We start from the raw sequence: 10,389 nt of genomic DNA, 5'->3' as shown, positions 1-10,389 counted from the left end.
TGAATTCCACTTATCCTAATTAAAGGTTTGGTTAGTAATAAGTCACAGGTTACCGAGAAGGTCTGTAAGTCCTTACCTAGATGTGTATTAGAAATGTCTGTAGACAGTGAAAGTATTAAATCAGTTATTCAAAATAATTGGAAAATAATAGCAGGGAATAAAGATCTTAGTACTATTTTGGGAGATGAACCAATGTTAGTTCTAAAAGTCAGACTATTAAGAGTATGCTTCAACAAGATGAAATAAGTAAGTTACCTCCAGTAACTAATAAAACTAAAGGTATGTTTAAATGTTATAGCTGTAGTGGCTGTAGATTTATTTTAGAGGGACCATATATTAATTTAGAGCATTATCACAAAACTATTAGTATTCAGGGCAGATATAACTGTTTAACAGAAAACATAGTATATGTCGCGCTTTGTTCAGGTTGTCCTGCGCACTATATAGGGATGACAACAAGAAGTCTCAGTAAACGTATAAATGAACATTGTTATGCTATAAAAATTAAAGATCAGAATAATGCCCTCTACAGGCATACAGTAAAATGTAAGTCTTATAAGAAATTTACATTTTCCATCTTAAAGCAAGTTAAAAGTGATTTGAGAGGAGGGAATATGAAAAACAAAGTCAAAAGGAAGGAAACTATGTGGCAGTTACAACTTGGTGCAGATATTCACTCAGGTCTTAAAGACATGATAAATATTAAATGTTTCTTGGTTGAAAGGAAGCTTGTGAAATGAATTTTGAATTTTGTTTTATTTTTAAATATGAAATATATGTGTGTATTTGAATGTTGGTTAGATACATATTGCTTTACAAGTATTTTATTTTATGATTGATAAATTATTTGATGAGATAATAGGCTTTTAATTAAGCAGAAGATATATTTAAGTCAGTGTTCTAGCACATTGTTTTATTCTGATGAAGTCTACATGACGAAAACTTTGATTAAATTATTATACGTTAAAACAACTAAATTCCTGAATTTTAATTATACTATAAACAGTTAAAGTATAATATCCTTGGATATTAAGCTAGAGAAATGTCTGTCAAATGACAAGTTATTTACTTCAGTTGTAAAGAAAGATGTTGCCAGTATTAACTACTTACATTATGGTAGCAAGCACCACACACATCAAAAGCATGGTATAGTAAGAGGTCAGATGGTGAGGATTGGCAGGCTAATCACAAATTATTCTGATTTTGAAAGTGAAATGGTCAGTATAAAAAAAATTTTTAAAGAAAGGGATGCCTTGTGTCATTGAGGAGATGGTTAGTGACACAGAGAAAGGAAAACAAATGTCAGTATAAACTGTTGACTGACAAATAGGTAGAAGATGCTAATCCTTCTGTGATGGGTGCTAATGGTATAAACAAGTATACTTTAGGATTAGTATTAACTAGTATGTTTGACACTCCAGTAATTCATGATATTGTGACAGATAAATGGTGGATAAAGTAGTGGGTGCAGCACCCACTATTACAAATAAATAAAAATGTTACAGCATTAAGAATATTCTTGAAAGATAGAAAGGGGAAACTGAAGGAAATGATTTAAGAATAAAAGGAACATGTTTGTGTAATATGTGCAGTCAATGCAGGTTTGCAACAAGCAGTCCTTCTTTTTTGTTTAAATACAGGAATACAAATATTGCAACTATATTACCTATACTGTAATTTATGTTGCTGGGTGTTTGCCATGCCAGGCATTTTATGTGGGCAGGATTATTAGGAAACTGCATTCAAGGATATATGAACACTGAAATGCAATGAAAAAGAAGAACGGCAAAAATGCTTTGTATAGACATACGTTAAAGAACAACAACAGGATTCTATTATTAAATGCTCAACTTATCTGTCCTTTTTCTCCCTATTTACAGTCCCTGCTACGAATAAACAACAATGCAGCATTTAAAATATTTTCAATGGACTGTTTCTATCCACTAGAACAGTACCTTACTGTACTGTGGTTGTTTCACTTTCAAAAAACTTTTATGCCACCATGGAAAAGCTTGCTGTAGTTTCCAATTCATTGATGTCATCAAGGCCAATGAATACACATAGTTTTCTGACCAATTCCCTCCCCAAACTGCCATCACTATGACCATCCTAAAAACCCACCCATGCTCTGATGTCATAGTTCCCTGGTCCTAGAATAAGGAAACAGTACATGAGTGAAGTCTACTGCTGTGAACTGTCAAATTACCCTTAGCACTTTGACAGCTAGGGAAGTTAGGTGTGAAGGGGGATGAGAAAGGAGTTGAAGTAGTACAATTCAGGCTTCAAAAAAGACTGCAATTTAGCCATTCTAAAAAGAAGCAGCAGTAAAAAGTACTTTGAAAGTCTGTTCTGTGGCATTTGCACTATTTGTGTTTTAAGTAGCCATTGAACAGCATGACATGTTACTTAAAACTGACTGAAAGACAGCAGTGTATGCATGCAAAATCAATGCAGTGACAGGAGCTTTAGGAAGAAAGAGGCTTGCATGATGTAATTTTGTACAGGCAAGCACTGTATTGTGGGATACCTAGAAGCAGACTAAACAATCAGGATCACTTCAAGATGCTAGAACCCATGTAATCAGACTCAGAAATTACATATAAAAATATTTAAAAACTTGTAAATAGTCCCAGAGTTGTGTTAATAATGTAGGAAATACCAAACAATGATGAAATACACATTTTTTTGAGTCTGTGGGTATGGTTCTCCTTTAAAATGCACACATTTTATTTTTTATATATTAGATGATGTAGAACCTGATATTGTGGGCAAAGATGCTAAAAATATGTTAGACACCAAGTAATATGAGTTGTGAATAAGATTGTATGCCAACAATTCTGGAGGTATGATGACCATATTCATTTTAAATTGTGCTTGATATAAACAGAGGCTTATGTAATGTACATGAAATGACTTTAAAGATGGCACAAGTGGATGTGTCCTGTGGATTAATATCAAGTGAAAGAACTGATTTTAAAGAAGGTACTTGATTGGATGTGTTTTAGATGATGTCATGATTTTTTACTTCTTCTTCTGCTTCTTCTTTTGGCTTTTCCAGCGGATCACATGTCTGCTCATGAGTGGCAGTGGAATTTTACAGTGTCGAGTTGCAAGCCTGGTGCCTAACCTTCCAAAGAAGGCACACACATGCACACACTCATGCCTAGGGCCAATTTAGAGCGTCCAATCCACCTGCAGCATGTCTTTGGGATGTGGGAGGAAACCAGAGCACCCAGAGGAAACCCACGCGACCACAGGGAGGACATGCAGATTCCACACAGAAGGCACACCAGCTGAGGAATGAAACGGAGAACCTTTTGCTGTGAGGTGGCAACGCTAACTGCTGCACCACTGTGGCTGCCCAATGTCATAAATTTTTACTATTTTTATGAAATGAATTTTATCTTGCAGTCAAAGTCTGAAGAAGTCTGAATACGAATAGACTAATGTGCTTACTCTGTGTGAAATAAAGTGTTGGACTGAGGGAACAACATAGTGGATTTTATATTTTTCTTGTTTTTATTTTGTTTTTAAAGTACAAAGCTGGGTGTTTGCGCATTTTGTTTTTATTTTTTTATTTTTTTAATAAATTGATATGGATTTTTCAGTATCCACTGTTATTTTTCCGAGCTCTTAAGCAGATTATCTGCATTTTTCATGTAATTCTGTGTTTTAGTCAGTTTTAAAATAGTGTTCATTGTTATTTTCTGAGATCTTAAGTGAATTACCAGCACTTCTCATCTAATTCTGTGTTTTAGTCGCTCTTCAAACTTAAAAAAAAAGTCAGCTTTGGCCAGCTGTGTGAGTTGTAACTAGAACATGCGGTAATTAAACCCAGCTCCTGGTATTTTGCATTACATGAGCAGTCCACCATCTTAGCCTTGGGAGTGTTGGTAGCTTGTAAAGAAAGCACTTGGACTACATTTTACATCCAGGAAAGTATGTTTAAACTACATTTAAAATACTGCACTTATTTGTTGTGAACCTGAAGTTATAGCTATTAAGTGAAGGCATTTTTATTATTGCAGTACTTTATAGTCTGCAATGCTTTTCAAGTGGTTTCTGTATACTTCCGATGTATTTAAATCAGTTGGAAATGGGCTTTGATTTTACTGCATTTTTACTATCTGTCTTCTAAATTTGCTCCCCAACCATCCCTTTCCTGTTGTGCTTTTAAACAAGGAGGCTTTTGAGCTGCTGCCCCACTATCTGTTCTTGGGAGCTCCTCCTAGTCTCTTCTTCTGCATACCTGCCCCTAGAAGGTCTTCCCAGTTTTATCTCTTCTGCTCATCTTGCCACGTACTGAGAGTACTGAGAGATGAAACTGGGAAGGCCCTCCTCTTAGACTATTAGTTTGCTTTGAAATTGCCTTACAGTGTGTGTTTCATATTGCTGGCTTGCCTGCTTTTGAATCAACTAGTAATTCCTTGTAGCTAATAAGTAGATGTTTTTCTGGGACATTAAGAAGATTGAGACTACAGTTCTAATAGGTAGGTAGCCTGGTCTGTCTGAACTGAAAACCATATAAGGATGTTTAAATTAAGAATTACCTGTTGTAGCTAGCTATTTGATTTGTTTCTGATACCTTTTCACTTTTGGCTAACTAAACAATGTTCTTGATTTAAGAAATCTGAGCCTGTGATTTTGGTTGTAGTAAAAGGGTAGACTGGTTTGCCCAAGTTGGGAAACATATGGGGACCTTAAGTGACAATTACATATTGTAGCTAGTTGATACCATTTCACTTTTGGCTAACCAAATATTTCTTTTTTAGAAGACTGGGATTGCAATTATATTGGCAGTAGAAAGGTAGCTTGGTCTGTGCAAGTTGGGAAACACACAGGGAATATTAAAGTGAGATTGTTTCATCAGCCAGAAGGCTTTGTAGTTAATTTAATCACTTTTCTTTGAGTCTACAAATTCAGCGTTTGCTCAGCTCTTGGCTTAGCTGTACAGAGCTTAAATGTTTCACATCCACACCTGTGTTCTTAGACTGTGTGTCTTGTATATGGTATCATCCAGGCTAAGATAAATACTTTAAATTGAAATATTATTCTTTTCTACCCTATTACTTAAGACTGCTGCTGCATTTTAAAATGATTTTATTGTATTGTTTATTGTGTTATCCCTGTACAGTGGATTAGTCTAACTCCTGTTTTGTGTTTTGAATTTGCCTTAAAGTAGGTGTTCTCATTGCAGATTTCCCTGTCTTAGAATCCTCTTGTAATTACTTGCTGTAGCTAGTTGTTTGATTTATTTCTGGAACCTTTTCACTTTTGGCTAATTAAAGTATGTTTTGATATTAAGATGACAGAGAATGCAATCTAGTGGCAGTAGAAAGGTAGCCTAGGCTGTCCAATTTGGTAAACACACAGAGAGGCTTAAAGTGAGACATTTTTGGCCAGAGTATTTTTTTGTTGACTTTTCTTTGAGCCTAACAATTCTGCTGCTCATCATGCAGTAGCATTTAGTAGTGCCTTAAAAACCTATAAAACTTCCCCTGCAACTTTACCCAGTACTTACTTGCTCAAAGAGCAACTTGTTTGCACACAGAATAGCACTGCTGCATGACTTCCTTCATACATAGCCTAACTGTAGTTTCTACCCTCACAGATCCCAAGTTAGTCTGCTACACCATCCCTTTGTAGTTTACCTAGAATCTGCATGACACCATGGAAGGGTACTGTGCCATTTTCTCTGCTGGCAGCTTCATAAATAATGACATCCTGAGACAAGGTAAGAATTGTGTCATATTCATTGATAACCAACAATTTCTTAGAGAAATGGATACAGTTTGTGAGAGATGTGATTACACAATGCCACTAGTGGCAAGACTCTGATACAAAAGAACTCAAAATAATCAGGTTGTCAGTAACATAAACATTACACCCACCACACATAGTACTGCCCCAACACATAGAACAACATATACTGAAGCACATAAAAGCAACCTTCCAAAATCCAAAATACCTCCTAGATATTCATCCTCAATGCCATCAAGAGAACTCCATCAAAACAACACCTGATACAACACATACAGCCACACCTTTCAGAGCCTCATCTATAAAGCCTATAAGACAAGCCAATACACAACTCAATATTTTAATCATAGGAGTCTTTATTGTGAGATATACTGATGTCACACTCAACAAGCTGAACAAAGAGGAAATTATGGTCAGTAGTCTATCAGCAGCCAGGATCTGCCAAATCTCTGAGGCTTGCAATGTGCCTCCCTAGACAATATGAAGAGAGGCATTATGGAGCTCCTGGACTATTTGTCCTGGGATGGTATGAGCCTAGCATTGAGCAGCATTCTTCCATACTTTCATCAAAGATTTTATTTACTTATTTATTTTACATTTATTTACTGGGAAAGTCTGACTGGACAGATGTCCATTTTTAGTGGAGGCCCGGGGAGAAAAGCTCCAGTAATAAAAATTCACAATTTTGAAAATACAAATACCAGGCATCGTTCACACGGTCAGGATGTAACAGACCAACATTCATGGATTCTGTTCAAAGCTTTATTATGTACAAACACATCAGGAATGAGGCAAAAACTTTAACTTAGATAAACTTATACACAAACCGACTCTCTCTCTCATACATGTTCATTCTCTGGCTGCACCTCAAAATGGCACTGAAGCTAGCATGTGCTTGCTATTTATATGCATGTGCTGTCCTTGGAAATGCTTCTTAAAGGTACAGCACACATACATATTCTACATCCTCCCTCTTTGAGAAATGAATTGTACTTCATTGACGACATTGACATATAATAAATACAAGATAGTTCTTAGACATGCAATTATACAGGACTAGATACATATAGACAATTATGTCCAGGTTGCCGTGTATTTCACACTAGATCTGGAGATGCAACTAAATCATGTGACATAGAATTTAGAGTTAGGTCTAGAAACTAGGACTGTCTCTGCTGAATGTTCAACCTTGGTGACATTAGGAACATCATCAGAAGTAGTAATGGAAGTTAAGACACGTTCTGGAACAGGAACATTGTCTGGATTGCTCTGAGATTTAGAGTTTGTATCACAGGAACAATGTTCCGATATTGGTTCTGATACAGGAAGAAGATGTCCGTGATTTCTCCTGTACTCCACACCCCCAGATTCCACAAAACAGATCTCGGCTCAGTACATAAACCTGTCACTTGACCAATCTGGTCAAAACCTTTCACCATTTGTATCCTCACTGTCTTTCCTTTTTCAATGGATGAAGAAATCTGCTCATTTTATCATAACCGGACTTCTGAAAAGAACGTTTTCTGAGTAGTTGGACTTTGATTACTCTGTTGTTTTTAGCTTTAGGCCTCAACAAACTAGAACTGATAGGCGAGGTTATTCTGGTTTGCTTAGATAAAAGTCTTTGAGCAAAGTCTTTGAGCAGGTGAGCCAAGTATATCATCACAGGGTATGTTTCTGAGATTAAGTAAATTCAAAAAGACATCGGTATTGTCACGCTTTGACTTCTCTAGTAATTGCTTTGCAGTCTGCACTACACGTTCAGCTAATACATTTGACTGTAGGTATTCAGGACTGCTAGTAACATGTACAGAGTCCCATTCTCTTTAAAATTTCTGAAACAATTGACTGGTAAATTGCATGCAATTATCAGAGATAAGCTTATGTGGACTACCATGGACTGAGAAATGACATTTCAGCTTGATAATAAAAGTAGTGGATGTTAGGTTAGGCAACAAATCAATCTCAAACCAGTTCGAATAAGAGTCGACCAACACTAAGTAATGCTGATTGTTCCACTCAAATATATCAATGGCTGCTGTTGACCAAAGTAGTTCAGGAACTTAACTTAGCTGAAGTGGCTCTTTTTGCAGATGCCGTTTAGTATTATTGCATACTGAACAAGATGAAAGCACTTTGTCAGTGTCGTTCACTAGAGAAGGCCAGAATACTAGTCAACTCACCCTTCTTTTGGTAGATTTGGAACCAGTGTGGCAACGATGCAAAATCTAAATATATTCACATTGTAAGGAAGCAGGAACAACTTTAGAACCTTTGAAAATAATGCCATCTTCCATCAACATCTCATCTCTGTAAGGAAAATAAGGTTGTACTTCAGGTGGTATACTAGATTGCTTTGATGGCCATCTTACCTGGATGTAGTGGTTGAGCTTTTGCAAAACAGGATCAGTCTTTGTATGATCTCTGAGGTCATCAAGTCTTGTGGTCAAAAGATTACACACTTCCATGACATCAAAGTCAAAATTCTCTGCATCAAACTGTTCTGTTGTATTTCTGTGTAATCTGGATATGGCATCAGCCAGATAAAGAAGTTTGCCTTTCATATAGACTACTTTTAAGTTATACTTTTGTAATTTGAACATTATTATTTGCAATCTTGCTGAAGCAGAATGCATAGGTTTCTTTAAGGTAGCAAGTAAAGGTTGACAATCAGTTTTAACCTAGATATCTCGACCATAAATATAATCATAAAACTTTGAACATGCAAACACAATTGCCAAAAGTTCTTTCTGAATTTGAGCATACTGCATTTCAGTTTGGGTAAGAGTTCTAGATGTATAGCCCTCTTAAAGAATAACTGTGCCAAGACCAAACTTTGAAGCATGACAGGAAAGTGTAACTAGTCTATTGACATCATAGTATCTTAGTGTAGGTGGAGTGACAGTTTTCTGCTTAAGATCACCAAAAGCTCTCTGGTGCTGTTCTAGTCAAGACCATACAACATTTTTGCACATTAACTCTTTTAAAGGTGCTGTCAGTTCACTGAAATCTGGTATGAACTTGCCCAAATAGTTAACCATACCAAGAAAATGTTATAGAGCTTAAACATTATCTGGTTCAGGCATCTCAAGAATAGCTGTTTGCTTAGATGGGTCTGATCGTAAACCTGTACTGGTAAATAAATGTCCTACATATGTGACTTCTGGTAATCTGAATTTGGACTTCAGAGGATTGAGATTTAAATTCACTTCTTGTGCTCTGTCTAAAACTTTCTTGATGTTTCTGTCATGCTCTACTTCACCATTGCCTCTGACCAACATATCAACTACTACTATTGCACAGGAATAACCTGAAAATATTTGTTTCATTGCACACTGGAATACTTAATTTGCAGAATGTATTCCAAATGGCATCATGAGAAATCTGTATCTTCCAAATGGGCTATAGAATGTAGTCAGTAATGAAGATTTGCGCTCAGGCATTACTTGCCAAAATGAACTCTTTGCATTCAAGACAGAAAATACAGTGACATTCAGTATTAGGGCTGCAACTTCTTTGACTGTGCACATAGGATTATGAGGTTTCTTTAATGCCTTATTCAAGTCTTTTGGGTCGATGCATATTCTGATTTCATCTGAGACTTTTGTATGAGTTGCTACCATAGACGAAACCCATTCAGTTGGTTCTGTAACTGGACAAATTATACCTTGTTGCACCATTTTATCCAACTGAGCTTTAACTCTGCTCTGCATGGCTATTGGAATTTTTCTTCTCAAACTGACCACTGAACTGACCTCTGGCTCTAACTTCATATGGAAGCTTGCCTAACTTGTCATCAAAAACATCAGCATATTCCAAGAAAATAGCATCATTGAAGCTGGAACTGGGACATGTGCTTATATGATGAACTTTAGTAAAGGAAGGCAAGACCATTCTCAAACTATCTCTGAGACGCAATAATGACTGCACAGGTCTTCGAACTATGTAAAACAACTTGTAACTGTTCCTAGCTTATTAATATGAAAGCACTACTGAGCCTTCAGTCTGAATTTCTTCACCTCCATAGGCAACAAGTTTCGCACAACTAGCCACATCAAGTTGTTTGCCAACCCTTACTTTGGTAAATGCTTCTGCTGACATAACATTACACTTTGGACCAGTGTCTACCTTGAGCTTGCTGGGTTTACCATGGATCAGGACAGTACAAAACACTTTGCCCTTTGCTAATAAATCTACTGCATTAACCTTTTCACCAATCACGGATACGCCATCTACCTGGAAAGTAGGCTTGCAGCTCTCTATATGATCAACTTGCTTTTTCTTAAGTGACCTTTCTTTGCAACTGAGTGAGGTTTACTTGACTTGTAAAAATTTCGAAAATGATTCCATTTTTTACACTTGTGACATTGCTGACCAAATGCTAAATGCTTTTCTCTTTTGGACTCATGGTTGGTACTACAATTATGACAGTTAACAATGAAGCTTGACTTGGGTTTTGCTGAATGACCCTTGTACTGTACTGAGCATGCTCCTTTAACTGAACTAATCTTAGAACTTGCTGGAAAACTATGGGTTTTCCCTGCTACACCCGCAGGGACTGCAGCTGCCATGTGCTTGGGCCTGTTTTTGCTTTCCACATATTGCATGCTGTCTACATTTGCTCTGGAG

Source organism: Protopterus annectens, chromosome 10.part0, assembly GCF_019279795.1.
Source record: "Protopterus annectens isolate FY-2018-M chromosome 10.part0, PAN1.0, whole genome shotgun sequence".
Taxonomy (NCBI): domain Eukaryota; kingdom Metazoa; phylum Chordata; order Ceratodontiformes; family Protopteridae; genus Protopterus; species Protopterus annectens.
This window is presented reverse-complemented; position numbering follows the sequence as displayed.